This window comes from Tiliqua scincoides, chromosome 1 (genome assembly GCF_035046505.1).
Source record: "Tiliqua scincoides isolate rTilSci1 chromosome 1, rTilSci1.hap2, whole genome shotgun sequence".
Taxonomy (NCBI): Eukaryota; Metazoa; Chordata; class Lepidosauria; order Squamata; family Scincidae; genus Tiliqua; species Tiliqua scincoides.
Genome location: NC_089821.1, coordinates 312,330,282 through 312,349,048, shown reverse-complemented (window position 1 = coordinate 312,349,048; position 18,767 = coordinate 312,330,282). Strand labels below are relative to the sequence as shown.

The 18,767-nt window shown below is 51.3% G+C and overlaps 1 protein-coding gene across 1 annotated transcript in view; it reads left to right on the top strand.

Annotated features, from left to right (window-relative positions):
- The window catches only part of MDGA2 (MAM domain containing glycosylphosphatidylinositol anchor 2), a 385,901-nt gene that overhangs the window by 82,465 nt on the left and 284,669 nt on the right, over positions 1-18,767 (top strand).

Below are 18,767 nucleotides of genomic sequence, written 5' to 3'. Positions count from 1 at the left end.
CCAGCTTCCTGTATCTCACAGCGGCCCACCAAATGCCCCAGGGAGCACACCTGATAACAAGAGACCTGCAAGGCCTCCTGGGAATTGTAGTTAAGAACATAAGAACAGCCCTACTGGATCAGGCCATAGGCCCATCTAGTCCGGCTTCCTGTATCTCACAGCGGCCCACCAAATGCCCCAGGGAGCACACCTGATAACAAGAGACCTGCAAGGCTTCCTGGGAATTGTAGTTAAGAACATAAGAACAGCCCCACTGGATCAGGCCACAGGCCCATCTACTCCAGCTTCCTGTATCTCACAGCGGCCCACCAAATGCCCCAGGGAGCACACCTGATAACAAGAGACCTGCAAGGCCTCCTGGGAATTGTAGTTAAGAACATAAGAACAGCCCTACTGGATCAGGCCATAGGCCCATCTAGTCCGGCTTCCTGTATCTCACAGCGGCCCACCAAATGCCCCAGGGAGCACACCTGATAACAAGAGACCTGCAAGGCTTCCTGGGAATTGTAGTTAAGAACATAAGAACAGCCCCACTGGATCAGGCCACAGGCCCATCTACTCCAGCTTCCTGTATCTCACAGCAGCCCACCAAATGCCCCAGGGAGCACACCTGATAACAAGAGACCTGCAAGGCCTCCTGGGAATTGTAGTTAAGAACATAAGAACAGCCCTACTGGATCAGGCCATAGGCCCATCTAGTCCAGCTTCCTGTATCTCACAGCGGCCCACCAAATGCCCCAGGGAGCACACCAGATAACAAGAGACCTGCAAGGCCTCCTGGGAATTGTAGTTAAGAACATAAGAACAGCCCCACTGGATCAGGCCATAGGCCCATCTAGTCCAGCTTCCTGTATCTCACAGCGGCCCACCAAATGCCCCAGGGAGCACACCTGATAACAAGAGACCTGCAAGGCCTCCTGGGAATTGTAGTTAAGAACATAAGAACAGCCCTACTGGATCAGGCCATAGGCCCATCTAGTCCAGCTTCCTGTATCTCACAGCGGCCCACCAAATGCCCCAGGGAGCACACCAGATAACAAGAGACCTGCAAGGCCTCCTGGGAATTGTAGTTAAGAACATAAGAACAGCCCCACTGGATCAGGCCACAGGCCCATCTAGTCCAGCTTCCTGTATCTCACAGTGGCCCACCAAATGCCCCAGGGAGCACACCAGATAACTACAGACCTCATCCTGGTGCCCTCCCTTGCATCTTACATAGCCCATTCCTAAAATCAGGAGGTTGCGCATACACATCATGGCTTGTACCCTGTAATGGATTGGTACATCCATTGGTGTACACAAATGGTGAATGGATCCCATTCACACACACAAATGGGGGGGATCTTCCAGACTTTCACACACATACATCTGCCTGGTCACCTGCCCCCCTCGCCCTCTCTCCCTCCCTCCCCTGTTCGCTTGGGTGGTATGTGCTCCTGCCTGGCTGCCCACCCACCCGCCTGCTCAGCTGCCTGCCTGCCTGCCCACCTAACCGCCCTTCCTTCCTTGCTCACTAGGGCGGCATGTGCTGCTGCTGCCTGCCTGCCTGGCCAGCCAGCCGGCCACCCTCGTGATCTCTAGTCAGCATGTGCTACTGGCTGGCCAGCCACCCCACCCCCTCCCGCACGCGGGATCTCTCTCCCTCTCCTGCGCTTTCCTGGCATTCTGCCCATGGGCAAGGCAGGGAGATACGGGCCCAGTGGGCTTGGCGTGCACGCAGGGTCTTTTATAGTGGGAAGTAACGCAAGACCTGCAAGTCTCACATTACCTTCCCACTATAAAAGGCCCTGTGCACCCGCTGGGCTTGTCTTTCCTTCGCTGCCACTGAGCTCAGCGGCAGCGAGGGAAAGCAAGGCGCGGAGCTTGTACTGCGGGCCAGTGTGGGCTGGGGTGAGAGTCGAGTGCCCATTGGAGATGGGGGACCCCCTGGGGGCTGGATGGGGACCCTTCGCAGGCTGCAAGTGGCCCGCAGGCTGGGTTTTTAGCAGCCCTGTTCTTCTTCATCTCTCTAAAAGAGAAAGGATTGGAAAAATGCAAAATTGGTGTAGCGGTATGATTTGCCCACAGCCCCACAGTGAGCGTCACAGCTGAGCGGCAGATTTGAACCCTCTGACACAGGACCAACAGTTTGTCTGCCAATAGAGATGCCACTAGTAGTATCCTCTAAATGCACACCATTTTTCTGTCTCTTCCTGAGTGTGCAAAGAGCATCTCAGCAGTCATTTATTCCAGCAATCATTAGATTTAATCTGCAAGGTGGTCCAGTCTGTTATCCCCATTTTGCAATTTGTACTGTTTTTGACGGCATAACTGTGTCAATTGCAGGACGCTTTCTGCTGTCAGTGTATATACAGTCTCCATCCTATCTCTGTTGTGCCCCTTCCTGCCCAGCTCAAGCACTGCTGGATCACTGACCCTCTCAGATCATCTTTGCACCAGTGAAATATCCATGTTGCTTTGTTGCACAGTTTCAGCAGCGTGATCTGGGCATTGCACGTGCAGGAGAGCCTCAGCAGGATCCACTTTTCCCCGTGCAGCAGACAGTCAGGCCAGGCCGAAGCTTGCGTTGCCTGGGCTTTGTCAGTGGTCTTGTCTCAGTGGTGTAGCTAGAGGGGGTGCAAAGCACTAGGTTTTGCAGGGAGCCTCAGCGTGCATGCAGGCGGCCCCTTCCCTTCCCCTTCAGAGCCGTTCCGGGCCAGGAGAGCGAAACGGAGGCAGAATCCCCTCTAGCTACGCCACTGCCTCTTTTCAAATGGACTGCAGCTTCATTACTCTTTCAACCAAAGGCTAAAACTTTATTACATTGGAACAAGTCACAGTGCTTAATAATAGCCTGAAATCCAGGGCTTGCAGTTAATGGAGATGAGTTCATTCTTTTTAGCCCTTGAGGGACTTTTAAAATTAAGCCTTGGTTGACACAATTTCTGTTTTTAATGCAATTATGAAATGAAAAGGATCTGAAAGTTTTGGGTGAAGGAAGTTAGTGCTCCTGGGTTAACAGTCAATAACAAACATTAATAACCAAGCAGTCAATCTTTGATAAATCTGAACAAATATTAATTGCATCCAGAAATCCTACTGGGAGATCTTTGGCGTCCAATATATGAACACGTGATTCGGTGGGAGGGAGGCAGCTGAGCTGATGCACAATCATTTTCGGGGAGAAACACGGAACCTGCTATTTCCGCCGAAATGGCTTTTCTTCGGAGGCTAAACAACCTTTTGAAAAGCCCTCAATTCATCACCGCGGCCCGGCACCCGTTCACAAAAGCCTCGTCTCCTAAGCAACGGCCACGTTCCAGCTTCCTTCAATTAACCGACACAGAATCTTCCTGGCGATGAGAGTTGCGAGCCCCGTCTGAATATGTCGTGTCACTGTGGAGCCATGTTCCCTTCCAAATCCTTTCTGGAGACATGCATCGTAATTTATTTTTACAGCCCTGTTCTTGGATTTCTGTCTTATCTCCTCCTTTGCCTCCTTTTTAAACAATGCTGCCCCTTCTTCTTGGCAACTGATACGCAACCAAGCCCTGAAGATGGATGGGTCCAGTGCAGTCAGGGAGAGATGCCAAAGAGGGAATCTGGGCCCCAGGGACTATGGAAAATGTGGTGAGCAAATGATACGCTGGCCAGCTGTCTTGGGAAATACAGTCATGTGGAGTGGTTTGTGCATGGAAGACTGGAAGAACATGCCACATCAGCAAGTGTGGGCTCTGGTGGCCACTGTTTGATGCTTACCACTGTGGTGACCACAGAAGCACTCCTCTGGCACACTGAGTTTGCACTCCAAGAAACTACCCACACTGGCAAGGAAACCCTTCTTGACAGAGCAACGTGATGGTCAGAGCTACATGTCATGGCTGCACTGGGAAACTCCCAGCAGTCTCTGTGTGGTGATTTCTGAGCACCCCTTAAAGTCACTGGGTACAGCCATGCATTGGAAGCAGAGCAAGAGTGGGGAACTCCCTGGAGTAATTGTCTTCTCTCTTCCTGCCCCTTTCTTGTAGGACCGTGTACTGCTCAAAATAACGGGTGGACTGGGCAAGGCAAGCCTAGTAATTTTCCCAGCACCTGCATTTTCCTGCCATCACCCGCACTGAGTAGAGAACTCTGGCTTCTCCCCCACCCCAATTATCAGAGCCGCAGGGCATGGCTAGACCCTGCCACCCATTACTGGCACTTCCAGCCCAGTGGAACCTGCTACACAATGGAGAATGTCAGAGACACCACAAAAGTCTTCTTTGGCCATCTGTCCTGCTCCCACCCAGTTCTGCCTTCCCCCTCTCTTTCCCACCCAGAAAAGGCACTCTGCTGGCCAGCGGCAAGACTTGCTGCTGAATCATCTTCCCAGTATTGAGACCCAGACCGAAGCATCCCCCTTACAGCCAAATTCTCTGAGAGGAGTTACCTCCTCCCAACCCCGTGTCCTGGCTGCTTTTCCGACTGTGCAGGTGGAGCCTCAAGGCCAAGTGGTGGCGGCAGCAGCAACAACACTGCTACGGCCCACCTGTTGAGGACTTCTGCCCTGTTGTCCATTGTGAGTCACAGAAGTTCTGAGCCCCTGGAGCTAACAGCAGTGGTGGAGTGCGAGGAGATGTTCCAGGGACAGAGATCTGTCAGTGGCTCTCTTAGTTTAGTGCCGCCTCAAAATGCAGTCTCAAAATTTCTGTTCCACTTTAGCTTCATTATCTTTGTATCCTGCCTTTCCTCCAAGGAGCTCATGGCAGGGTACAAGTTTCCCCTCCCTCAAATGGTAGCCTCACACCAACCCTGCCAGGGAGAACTGTCAGTCTGACACCCAGGCTGTTCAGGGTGACCCACCCGAGTGAGAAGAGCCCACACTCCAGACTGCTGGCTGGGCAAGACCTGGCATGGGGCACCCTGCACCCTCTGCCTGCCCTGCCCGCCTGCCTTCCTCTTTTTGTGTAATGTCCTTGTAGAGCAAGTGAGAAGAGGGGGGAGGGGCTTGCCACCTGTCCCAACACTGCTGTATCCCAAGCAGGAAAGAGTGACAGAATTTGAACACCACTTTGGCTTGGGTTGGGCCTGTAACCACTATGCCACACTAGAACCTCCTGTTCCAGAGGCAGTATTCCTTTTGAATACTAGTTACTCGGGGTGGGGGAAGGTCACAGTATTGGGAGGGGCTCTTGCTATCATGCCCTGCACGTGGGCTTCCCAGAAGCATCTGACTGTCCACCTCGTCTGCAAAAAGCTGACCAAGTCCAGCAGGGATCTTCTTGTGTTCCTGCCTTCATACTTGCAGGTTCTCAAAAGAGACGTGCCCAGTTCTGAGTAGCAGTTGAGGTACGATGCTGGTGAGGTCAATGGAAGACTGAGCCTGTCTGGCCATTGCCTGCTGACCCCACACGGCCTTCCTGACTCGGCTGGGCTGTGCTTGGCCGCTCTGCATTTCCGGATCTGGCCAGCAAAAGGAGCCAGCTGTCCTTGGGCAATTTAATTAAGGAGGTCAGGAGCAGGAGGCCTCACCACAGCCTGGCTCTAGCCTGGAGTCTGTGGCTCATAACTGATTTATTAAGTATCATTTAGGATTGGATTAATTTTGGTCTCAACTGCCATCTTTCATCAAGATCAGAGCTTGTTACACACTCCCCATAAATCATCTCTTGAAGAGGCCTTGGAAAAAAACGAAGAAAACTTATTCCACTCATCTCTGATTAAAAGCTTTGCAGCACATGGGGACAAATAATTGCTGTCAGCCTCTTCAGCTGGGCAACCAAAATGAAGGGCAAAGAAACCAGGAAGACAATCTGCCCTGCTCTCTCTTGTAAATCCCCCTCATTCCAATGACTCCTGATTCCCAAGCCGATACCTGTTATTTTATCTCTTTGTTCTGCTTATTTATTCCTTTATTGGATTTACTGGAAGATCCATTGGCTTTGGTCCAATCAGTGTGGGAGATTCAGCCTGGCTGACAATCTTCCACCCCCACCCCTGCCTTCTTCCAAACTCCCTTTCCATATCCACTCCCTACCTGCCCAAAGCTTGCTGGCTCAGGGATCCTGAAACTGTCCCCGATGTCTACTTCCCTCCCAGAAGAACGGAGTGTTTGTCAGCCTGTGTTTTGATGATGACTCCCTTGTTAAATAGATGCTGATGGTCCCTGAGCCAAAAACTCAAGAGCTGGGAGCCTGCGCAGAAAGGAGCCGCCGTGGCAAAGCATCTAGCAGAATATGAAAAGTGCAGGTGACACCACTGTGGGGGCAGTTGCAGCCCAGGCGTGGCAGGGATTTCTCTCTGGTTGCTGCCCTTCAAGGCATGACTTAGGCATTCTTCCAAATGAGAGAACTAATCTTGGGGCATTTCTGCAGTTCCATAAAATCCTCTATCCTTTTGCCTAGATTTGCCCCCCCCCTTTCACCTATTTTGGATCAATCTAATCCCAGAAGCTTGGCGGTGTTGCTCAGCACCCCAAGGGCCACTAAGTCCTCCAGATGTAAAACCCCACTATTCTTTGTTTAGCATCTTCGCATTTCAAGAAACTCTCTTGCTCTTGACCAGTAGAGAAAGGACTTATCTTTGAGACAAGTCACTGGTCCAGAATGCCTGACCCCAAGGAGAAGGAAACTCTGGATTCCAGGTGACACCCCCCCCCAGTCCAATACTTCAGAGGATAGGACACCCAGATTCTATCCCCCATTTTCCAGACTCCCTCACCCCATTTCTCTTCTTGAGCTGATGCCAGCTACATAGACGCTGTGCCAGAACCACCTTTCAGAGCGTGATACCATAGTCTTTCGAGACTGAAGGTTGCCAATATATAGGTGGTGTGGGTGTGAAGACTCTCCATAGGCATCCAGTAGGCTTACCCAGAGATAAGTACCAATATTTTTACTTACCTCTGATTGGCCTTCTAGTCTCCCTGCCCCACCATTGGATTCAGTATTTGCCCAGTAAGTGCCCAGTAAGCTGCATTGACACCAATGGTGAGGGATAAGTTTGACCTGCTAGACCTACACAGTGGGGACTGCTGAAGTTGCTGATGGATCTGGAATAATTTGTCCTTGGTGACTTTCAACTCTTAGCTCTCAAATCCATTTGCCATCATGAATGCTGGTTCTTGCTTTGCTTTATTGCATTTTCTTTTAGGATAGCCACCAAAAGCTGCAATCCTAACCACACTTTCCTGAGAATAAGCCCCATTGAAGAAAATAGGATTTACTTCTGAGTAGACTGAATAGACTACTTCTGAGTAGACTGGTTAGAATTATGCCTAAAAATTTTTTTTTTTTTAGGATTGCCACCAAAGGTTCCCTGACTCCACTGTGACCCACTCACAAATGCCCGTTGTTTAGACATGTGAGGAGACCTATGCATTGGAAGAATCTTTGTTGAGGTCTTCAAATCAAGACACATTGTGCACCCGCACTTGAACACATGCTGGTGAAGGTTGAACCCTCCAGTGTCAGGGGCTGACAGAAGGGTTATAAAGATGAGAAGAGCCCACTGGAAGCCTGCACCTTCCCACTCCCCACACTGGCCATCCAGGTGCTTCTGGCCTAGAAAGGCCACAGCCCTTTCCCACTATGGCTCCTGCCATCGGTGCCTCTGAAGCTTGCTAAACCGGAACTAAAAGTTCTTGATAGGCCTTTTCTCCTCCCATGAGTGTGCCCTCTTCATTACTGACATCACCACATTTGTTTCAGAGTCTTCTTGTCTGGGACTAGCTGGAGGTTGGCTGAGAATAGGAGAGCCTAGTGGTCAGTGATCAGCACAAGGCTTCATGCTCAAATAAATGAGTGAATGAATGCTGTCTGCTCTCTGCTCACTGATTTTTTGGGTGAGAAGCTGAATGAAAGGGGTGGGAAATAGGTGGATTTGTCCACTGCCATCACCCCAGGCAGAGGGGGGCTGGCTGTCTGCAGAGGATTCTGAGTCTCCATCTGGAATGCATTATGAGTCCCTTTGGTCATTTGCTTGACTGTGTGGTTGATGCTGCTTTCAGTACTCCACTGCAGCTGCCGTTGGGTGGGCATTTCTGGAAAAAAAGTCCATCACAGTTTATAAGCCATGGTATGTGCAGCCTCCTGGTTCTAGACGCAGGCTACCTCAGAATGCCAGATGCAAGGGAGGGCACGAGGGTGCAGGTCTCCTGTTGTCTTGTGTATTCCCTGGGCATCTGGTGACATACAGGAAGCTGGACTGGACTTTGACCTGCGCAAATCTCAGTGTGGGTTCTGACATCGCACATCTATAGTGATTGGAGCCTTCCCTCCCGTTCACCTTGCTAATGCATCTCTATTTCAGCAAACATCTGTATGGCAGGAGGCTCCGCTAATTAGTTTTTCTGTGTTTGCGGTCAGTTTTATCCTCTGCTGTGTTGCAATTGCGCCGGTAGCTTTGTTGCTCTCACTGACATTGCACAACTCTTGCCGGGTCCAGATGCTTCTGCAGGTGAAATACTGCATTCTGCCGCAGGCACTTTCAGAGAGGATTGGGCACTCCCCCCTCTCCGACTTTCTTTGGTGTGTAGGGGAGATGATTTATAGAGTGTCAATGAGCCATTCAACAAAATTCTATTTGAATTTGCTGAAGTTAAATGCACCTCTGTGCTAAAATTTTATTTGAAATGCAGGCAGAAGTGTTGCCAGACCTGAAGACCTATAGCAGCCATTTTCAACTACTGTGCCATGGCACATTGGTGTGCCTCGAGTGGTCCACAGGTGTGCCACAGGAATTTGGGGGAAGATTACTTATTCGTAGGGCCAATGGGGAAGCGAGCCCCCCACTGGCAGCATGGTGTGCCTTGTCAAGTGTCAAATACCTGATGGTGTGTCTCGACAATTTTAGTGGCTTCTCAGTGTGCTGTGAGATGAAAAAGGTTGAAAATCACTGACCTATAGACTGATATTGGTGCAGGGATTGGATTAGAAGCAGATGCAATGAACTGGGTCTTCGGGTATGCTAGCTTTTTCCTGATATTTTGTGGATATTTCCATCTTTCTGGGACATAACTTCACACACCTGAACTTCTTTTCTGCAAAAGCTGTGCAGTTTCCACAAAGGTTGGAATTTTTAAATTGTGGCACATAAGAACAGCCCCACTGGATCAGGCCACAGGCCCATCTAGTCCAGCTTCCTGTATCTCACAGCGGCCCACCAAATGCCCCAGGGAGCACACCTGATAACAAGAGACCTGCATCTTGGTGCCCTCCCTTGCATCTGACATAGCCCACTTCTAAAATCAGGAGGTTGCACACACACATCATGGCTTGTAACCCGTCATGGATTTTTCCTCCAGAAGCTTGTCCAATCCTCTTTTAAAGGCCAGATGCCATCACCACATCCTGTCCCAGGGAGCTCCACAGACCAACCACATCTTAGTTACAAATTCCCAAGCTAGTTTGCAGCCTGGTACAGGGGAGGCAGCCCTGCCTATTCAGTTTTTCCATCTTGCTGCTGTAGCATACGACTCCCTGTCAAGGGCCAGGCTGTTCTGCGCCGTTCCTCATTTTTGTGAAACCGACTCCATTGCAGAACATCTTGCAGAACAAATCACAAGGCCTCCTTTGGTGCAGATCTACAATAACTATTCAGGAACCTGTCGCCTTCCTCAGGCCTCCTGTCCCTCGCTGCAAATACAGTATGCAGTTTTCACTCCTGAAAATCAAAATCCAAAATAATTATTGTATTCTTAATTGGTACTAGATTCTCTCCCCCCCCCCCCGCTTCCACTCACACAGGCAGGCTGTGCCCCTGACATCATGGGATAGTAGGGTCAGGTTATCCCTGCTGGGTCTGGCTCCAGCCCCTTTCATCCGAAGCAGAAACATGGTTTGACCCTGCATTGTTTGGAGAGTCAAGGCAGCCCTTGTCTCTTGTTCTGCTTTTATTTATATCACAAAGAGAGCTATTTGAAGACCAAGTGGGTTCACTTTGCTGTCACTTTTCCCAGTTAAGATTTTTCTAAGTCACAGCTGTCCTTGGCAAGGACAGGAGCAGGGTGGGAAAGGCGTCCAATTGGAATAAACAGTCTTTATGGGAAGGGGATGTTTCTGTAGCAGTGGGTCGGTTGCATTCCTCCTCGACCCCATTGACTACTGTTCCCAGCTCCTGTAAAGGATGGGGGTGGGGGGATGTGAGGCGGGGCAAAGGTGTGTTCTGGCAGCTCTCCCTTCCCAGTTGGATTGCCCCAGAGCTAGAAGTGTAGGGGCCAAGCAAATCTTTCCATGAGTTTGCTCTGACTTCCTGGGGATCAAAGCTGCCCTTGCTTGGCTGGCTTTTCCCTTTGCAATTTCCTCTTCTGGCCACAGCCTATACCCGAGTGGAAGGTACAAGCTGAATCCTTAAGCAGGGCTCCTTTAACCAGCTGCTAGATGCCCCCCCAAACCCTTCAGGATAAGGCAGTGGGTTGGACTAGCTGACCTGTTAGGTCCCTTCCAACTCTGTGTGTAACACTGTGTGTGTGAGGAGGTGTTGAATCCTCATTGCGGGGGGCAAAGCTTGGGCCAGGGTCTGTCCTTTCCTCAGCAGAGTTGGGTGAATTGGGGAGGGGGGGTCAATTCAGTAAAGAGTCTCCCCCGTTCACTCGTTTGCTTGTTGCTCTATCTGCCACTGTCAACAGCGCCACAGAAGAGGTGCTGTGGCCCAGCACTTCTCCCTTTCCACTTATGTTTCTTCTTGCTCCCCGTAAGAACATAAGCGCCTGCTGGATCAGGCCCAGGGCCCATCTAGTCCAGCTTCTTGTAACTCACAGTGGTCCACCAGATGCCTCATGGAACGCACAAGAGAGACGCTGCTTTGAAAACACTCATTCTGGCTTGCAACCCGCAATGGGCTTTTCCTCCCTCAGTCTCTCCACTCCCTTTTGAAAACCCTGTGAGTGGGACAGTGTAAGTGTTTGTGGGATTTGGGGGCAGTGTTAGTTTTGAGGTGCATTCTGGGGGAGCCCTTGGGATGCTGATGAGGGACTAAATGCCTAATTCCCTGTGCCCACATCGCTGTCCTGGCAGTAGTTTGTCCCCAGATCGCAAAGTGTCTGTGACCAGAGTTTCCAAAGAGCTGCTGCTGTTCTGAATAGTTCTCGTCCCGCCTGGTCTGGAGGGCCTGGTGTGGTCTGGGGCACTTGCGGAGCGCGGGACTCGCTTGGGGGACGGCTAAACGATTGAGGTGGGGAGGACTGCAGCAGTGACAGGCTTGTCACTGGAAGAGAAAGCAGAAGCTGAGCAGGAAAATGCATTTTTACAACCCTGGAGGAGCGCGGCAAAATGCATTATATTCTGTTTCATTGTGTTCCCTTCTCTGTTCTATTTGTCATGTCCCTCTCCAGGAGCGGCGTCGAGAAATTGAATTCCATTTCCTGACTCATTTCTTCGCTGTTCCTATTTGTGTTTGTCATTGTCCTGACCACCTACGTGAACCTGCACAGCTCGCAGATGCGCTGTGTGTGCGTGTGCGCCCATGCCGCGTGTGTCTGCCTTCCGAAATCTTTATTGCGCTCTTAGAGTTTTACTCCAGTGTAACTAGAGTAGCCACACGTGGTGGCTTCAGGCAAACTAGGATCACAGCCCAGCCCTTTCCCCTGCTGCCCAGACTGTGTAGTGCTGCAGACAGAGCATGCACTGCGTACTGAGGTGGGGGGGGGGGTGACCTGATGACCCAGGAGAGATAAGTGACCACAGGCTGCCTGGCCTCCAATTGGACTGTTGCTGGAGTAAGTTCAGAGAGAATCCTGGTGGAGGGTTCAGGCCAAGAATGGAGGATGGGATCTCAGCGTGTGACCCCCACTCCCAGCCCAGTCCACAGTCCTCAGCCCTGTTCTGCTCCCGCTGCTAACCCACCAGCTCTGCTGCTGGTGAGGGGCTTCCCAGCTCCCGTGCTGTCATTAGCAAGCCACCCACAGTCGGAGCAGCTCATGCAAGGCCTTATCCTGGCAGATTGCAGGATTCATCCCTGAACCCTATAAGGCCCTGGTTGGTTTGGGCCGCAAAAATGTTAATTAGGAAGAAGAGGTCTTATGTTGGCAACCTTCAGTCTCGAAAGACTCTGGTATCGCGCTCTGAATGGTGGTTCTGGCACAGCGTCTAGTGTGGCTGAAAAGGCCAATTCGGGAGTGACAATCCCTTCCACACCGGGAGCAAGTGCAGTCTGTCCCTGGTCTGTCTCCCTGGCTATGGGCCTTCCTTCTTTGCCTCTTTGCCTCAGTCTGTTGGCCAAGTGTCTCTTCAAACTGGGAAAGGCCATGCTGCACAGCCTGCCTCCAAGCGGGCCGCTCAGAGGCCAGGGTTTTCCACCTGTTGAGGTCCATTCCTAAGGCCTTCAGATCCCTCTTGCAGATGTCCTTGTATTGCAAGAGGTCTTATAAAGAGGTCTTATAAAGCACCACCAAGTCGAAGCACAGATGTGCTCCTTTTTTCTGAACTGCTACCAGCATATCGAAGAGGGAAGGCATCTCTTACTGCTTTGTAGATCACACGAAGGAAGGCTTTGAAGGGATCAAGCAGCCGTGGTGAAGATGCCTGCAAAGAGCTCATGGGCATGACAGAGACATGGGACCCGCCAGCTCACCTGCTGTGAGTCAATACACACCTCCATGCCCATTGTTAGGGAACATACCACAGTGGGGAGGGCCATTGGCCTTCATGTTCTGCTGGTGGGCTGCACAGAGACACCTGGCTGACCGCTGTCAGGATGTGGGCCTAGATGAACCCGTGGTCTGGCACAACAGAGCTCATAGGTTCTCCACTCCCCACCTCTTGAAGAAAAGTAGGATCATGGGTGACACAGAAGGCTTACCTAGAGGCGTTCCCTCTGCAGAGATAACCCTTTACTTGGAGTGGTTTTATACAAGGCAGCATTCAAAAGCAGCACCCCCCTCCATCCACAGTCTGAAATCCACAGTCCCCTCGGCCACCTTACCATTTGTAGCATGTGGTCAGTCCGTGCTTCTGCTAAGCTAACAAACCGGAAGGTGAGTGAATGGTCCTTAACCCCCTGCTGGTCCTGGATGGGCAGCTTCACCCCTCCTTGCAAGACTAGCCTGCGGGGGGGGGGGGGGTTGAGTCTAGGCTGGCTTCTTTTGGTGGTCAGTGGAAAGAACAATCGCAGTGCTTTGGCAAGGATGTGAGTGTGTTTTGAGGGAGGTTTATGGTCTTTGAGCAGTCTCTTGTGGTCTCTGGTTTGGAGTGGCAAAGCAGGAGGGATCAAGATGGGAACCGGCACTTAGTTGCCTGATCAACAGGCTGCCCTCCAGGGACACGACCGGATGCTAGTTGCAGTCCTGTGCTACCTAACTGCACCCAAAGGTGCAAGCCTGAATATTTGTAAATGTGAATACTGCAAAGACATTGTTGGCCTCCAGGGCCCCCTTCTCCAAACTGAGGGTTGTGCTGCACCCCAGAAGACTTGCAGTGCTCAGGGAAGTGGGGTGTGGGCCCATCATGGAGTCTGCTACCTCATTCTCCTGCATGGATGACCAGATCGGAGTTGTTGATCATTCAAGATTCACCTGCTTCAAGGTTTAAGAGAGCCAGAATGCGAAGCTTGGCTCTGGTTGGACCCTTTGCAATGGCATTCGCCTCGGTTTTGCTCCCACTGTCTGAAATGGCTCTGAAGGGGAGGGGGAGGCTCTGCTCGCGTGCATGCTGAGGCTCCCTGCAAAACTTAGTGCTTTGCACCCCTCTAGCTACACCACAGTTCCACCTTGGTGTTCTGCTCAGTTTCAGTTGGCACCTGAAGCTCTGACTATTTTTCTCCATTGCACACGGGATCTTTGTAAAGACCCCCAAAATTCTCCTTCCTGTCTTTGCTGTAATGTTCCCTGTTCTTTATTAATCGGGGGGGGGGGGCAGAGAGGCTCTTGCTACTGTGCTTGACACCCTTCCAGAGTGAAACAAAAGAACTTAATTCCCTCACTGCGTCTACTGCTTGCTTAAATTCTGCACAGTGAGTCAACCTCTTCATCAAGACAGCTCGGCATGAAAACTAGTTGGAGGGAGATTTTTCCAGGCTTGTGGTGGGGAGGATGAGGAATTTCTATAAAGAAGACTCTAGGAAGGGGGGACGGAGCTTCACCAATGTGGACAAGTGATGCTGACCAGTCTTTGGGAGAACTGAGAGGATCACTAAGACCTTCCTTGGGGCAAGATGATGCCCCATCAACCCTTCCAGTAGAGCCACTCAGGGATGCCACAGCATTTGCGTTCATACTGCCCACTGGGTCCCCCCACCAGGTCACCCTTCGTGCCACCAAGACAGGCATCCTGTGATTGACACATGCAGAGCAAATCACTCTGTCAGTTAAGAACATCATCAGAGGCTGTGGTTTGTCATGTAGGCTACTTTGATGGACCTCTTTGTTGTCTGTGATCTGCTTGGACTCTTTCAGACGGGGCCACTTACAATTTACAGATAATAATAGTCCTTTAAGTTGTTAAATGTGATGGAAAGCGTCCTGTCATTCTCAGAAGCAGGCTGTTTGGGGATGATCCACTCAGAAAGAGATTTTAATCTGACGACAGCACAGCTAGTAATGTGGTTTTCCAAAGCGATGGGACTTCCTTTCATTTTCTGCGGTAGCCCTTCAAGTTGGGAGACTTGCCTGCCTTCCCTGCTTGGTCAACTGAGGCACTGAACGTGGCTTGCTGTGGAGTCCCGGTGGGCCTTCAGTCAAGTGAGACTCCAGCCAAAGTTGTTAGGCAGCTGCCCAGTGATGAAAGAAGGTGTGGGCAGTATTGCTTCTCTGCCTTATGAATGGAGGTGAAGCAGCTTTGCCCAGTCCTGCCCAGAACATGAGTCTCGGGCAGTTGATTCTGTGTGGGACACTTCAGGGTGAGCCTTGGCAGCCGTCTGGGCTTGCCTTCCCCTCAGCATCGCAGTCAGTCCGCACTTTTGACAGGCTCCACTCAACCCAGCTAGTAGACTGCGTGAGATTAACTGGGTGCCTTCAGGTGCCTGGTGGGAATTTTTGCTTTGTCCCGGATTGGCTGCTGGTGCAGAGTGCATCTGCCTGCTCCATCCTGCTGGGGGTGAGGTGGCTTTTTTGCTCAGCTGGGCTGCTCATATCTGGCAGGTATAGTGGGGGACAGAGAATAGGAATAGGGACATGGTGTGCACCCTAAAGTCAGCAAGAGATGGGGGGAGCCGCAACCGAAGTTGAGAGACTCTCTGGCTTGGGACTGCTGGATGGTGCCCCCTTGAGCTTGGGTTGCAAAGTGGACCTCAAAGGCCACCTGGCATGTGGAGGACAGTGGTGCCTGCCAGGTGCCTGCCCCCCACCCCGGGCATGGAGAAGTGTCGGTTGTCTGCTGTTGATCTGCAGCATTGAGTCGGGAAGGGAAAGGTCTGGGATAGACAGTTGTGTGCTGCTTCTTCCCAGGTAGATGTCCACCATCTCTCTTGGTTAGAAAGTCAGCTGCTTCGCTTCTGAATTCCTTCAGAGCCACTGGGCGGATGGTGTCTGGACCCGGCAATGTTTAATGTGTTGATAAATCTTCCCCTGGCACTCCTGTTTGACTCAGGCCTTCAGTCTCCATCCTTGGGGAGGTGCGTTCATGTGCTGGAACCTTCCCTGCATCTGCTGGCTCTGATACTTGGCAGTCTCTCTATCCTTTCTAAGCTCCCTTCTTATTCCGTCGTTGTCCAGCAGTTCACCTTCCTCCCTGGCAGGTTTCCTGCTTTTGATGCATTTGAAGAAGCTTTACGATTTGCCTTGGTGTTTGCAGCCATGCACTCCTCATCCATCCCCCATTGCCAGCTTGCATTTCTTTTGCCAGGGTTTCTTTTTGCTCTCCTTTGGGCAAGACATCTGTCTTCTGAAGGAGGTTGTCTTGCCTTGGATGGTTTCTCTGACTGCTTTTGAGCCAGGCTGGCCTCATCCTCTTAGACCTGATATTGTCTCTCCTATTGTATTGGCAATCTTCAGTCTCAAAAGACTCTGGTATTGCGCTCTGAAAGGTGGTTCTGGAACAGCGTCTAGTGTGGCTGAAAAGGCCGATTCGGGAGTGACAATCCCTTCCACACTGGGAGCAAGTGCAGTCTGCCCCTGGTCTGTCTCCCTGGCTATGGGCCTTCCTTCTTTGCCTCTTTGCCTCAGACTGTTGGCCAAGTGTCTCTTCAAACTGGGAAAGGCCATGCTGCACAGCCTGCCTCCAAGATAGTATATATTTTAGTTGAGTTTCTTACACTGCCCAGTCCCATCCACAGCTGCACTGGTGGAGCATGCGCTGCATTCAGTGACGGGGTAGATTGGATCACTGTGGTTCTCTTTAAACCTATGCCAGTCATTTTGCTGTCATACGACCAATGAGAGAAAAGCTGCAGGGCAGCCTGGGAAAGAGAGGAGAGGATCTGGTTCTGAGGAAGCTCCACGTGGAAGGATGCCATGGCGGTGTCCATGTGTTCTGGTGGTGCAGGGGAGTTTGACAGCAGACAAGGCAAAAAGTTCTGGGATCTTGACTCTCATTCCCTTTGGCTGCCCAGTAACAATGCAGTGCCACCTCTAATTTGGTTGATTACACATTCCACTGACTCTTATTTTTAATTATAGTTTCCATCAGGGCCTTAAGTACCCAGGCCTAAGGGTAATTACACAGCATTCCCTTGCTAGCTGCGCCAACCTACCTGTCAGTGGGCAGGCCCCGTGTTCCAGCAGGAGAAGGCAACGCAGTTGGGGAAATGACAAAGGACCTGGGCTTTCACCGGCAGAGAGCTCATTATGGAACTGGCATCCTGAAAGGTCATCCCTCTGAGTGCTGCCAGGTGAAAAAGCAGACGTGTTAAAAGCTCATCAGAGTGCTGTGGAGCCGTGCTCTTTGGTTGGGTCTGGAGGCCAGCGCAGCCCCACAGGAGGATTTGCAAGTCCTCGTTTCAGTACTGCCAACTCTGCCTGTGTTTTCTTTCCAAACACAATGGAACGCCAGCTGAACTCATGGAACCAACCAGGGGGAGGTAGACCAGGGGAGGTAAACTTGGATTCCATGCACGTGGGGACCTTCTGGGAGATGGAGGTGGGGTTGCTCCAACAGGGAGCAGCTACTGCAGTGCTTTCTGGTCCAGTGACTTGTGAACCCTGTGGCTTCAAAGCAAAGGGCAGCAAAGTCTGCTGAAGACCCAGGAGGCAGCAGGGGGTGCAGCTCCCTCGGGGCTTAGGAAGAAGCCCACCTGTGCCTGGGTCTTCACCTCATGACTCAGTCCTGGAGATATATTTTTGCTTTGAGTCAGTGCTGTATTAGGTGTCTCATGTTTTTATGGTGATGCAGGGAACAGCGACAGCCACTCTTTATAGCCTTCATAGATCTCACGAAGGCTTTCGACCTGGTCAGCAGGGACGGCCTCTTCAAGATTCTCCCCAAGATTGGATGTCCACCCAGGCTCCTCAGCATCATCAGATCCTTCCACAAGGACATGAAGGGCACTGTTGTCTTCGATGGCTCCACATCAGAACCCTTTGACATCCGAAGCGGCGTGAAGCAGGGCTGTATTCTTGCACCAACCTTGTTTGGGATCTTCTTCGCTGTCCTGCTGAAGCAGGCCTTTGGAACTGCAACAGAAGGCATCTATCTCCGGACCAGATCAGACAGAAAGCTCTCAACCTCTCCAGACTGAGAGCAAAGTCCAAAGTCCAGCTGAAATGTCTACGTAACTTCCTCTTTGCCGACAATGCAGCTGTCACTACCCACTCTGCCAAAGATCTCCAGCAGCTCATGGATCGTTTTAGCAAGGCCTGCCAAGATTTTGGACTGACGATCAGCCTTAAGAAAACACAGGTCATGGTTCAGGATGTGGACTCACCTCCCTGCATTACAATCTCTGTGCATGAGCTGGAGGTTGTCCATGACTTTGTGTACCTTGGCTCAACGATCTCCGACACTCTTTCTCTCGATACCGAGCTAAACAAACGCATCGGCAAAGCAGCTACCATGTTTTCCAGACTCACAAAGAGAGTCTGGTCCAACAAGAAGCTGACGGAACATACCAAGATCCAGGTCTACAGAGCTTGTGTCCTGAGTACACTTCTGTACTGCAGCGAGTCATGGACTCTTCTCTCACAACAGGAGAGGAAACTGAATGCTTTCCACATGCGCTGCCTCCGATGCATCCTTGGCATCACCTGGCAGGACAAAGTTCCAAACAACACAGTCCTGGAACGTGCTGGAATCCCTAGCATGTATGCACTGCTGAAACAGAGACGCCTGCGTTGGCTCGGTCATGTCGTGAGAATGGATGATGGCCGGATTCCAAAGGATCTCCTCTATGGAGAACTCTGGAGAACTCGTGCAAGGAAAGCGCCCTACAGGTAGACCACAGCTGCGATACAAGGACATCTGCAAGAGGGATCTGAAGGCCTTAGGGATGGACCTCAACAAGTGGGAAACCCTGGCCTCTGAGCGGCCCGCTTGGAGGCAGGCTGTGCAGCATGGCCTTTCCCAGTTTGAAGAGACACTTGGCCAACAGTCTGAGGCAAAGAGGCAAAGAAGGAAGGCCCATAGCCAGGGAGACAGACCAGGGACAGACTGCACTTGCTCCCGGTGTGGAAGGGATTGTCACTCCCGAATCGGCCTTTTCAGCCACACTAGACGCTGTTCCAGAACCACCTTTCAGAGTGCAATACCAGAGTCTCTCGAGACTGACGGTTGCCAACAACTCTGTTTGTATGAATTCTCTATCATAATTTGAAGGGTTGGGTGGAAGTTGATAAAATAAGTACAAGCAGGCTTGTAAATAACCCTTTGGTTGTGTGTTGCAGCAGCCTCCAGGGAAGCAGTTTGTTTTTTTCAAATTGCAAGCAAGCCTGTTCCATTCTGCCC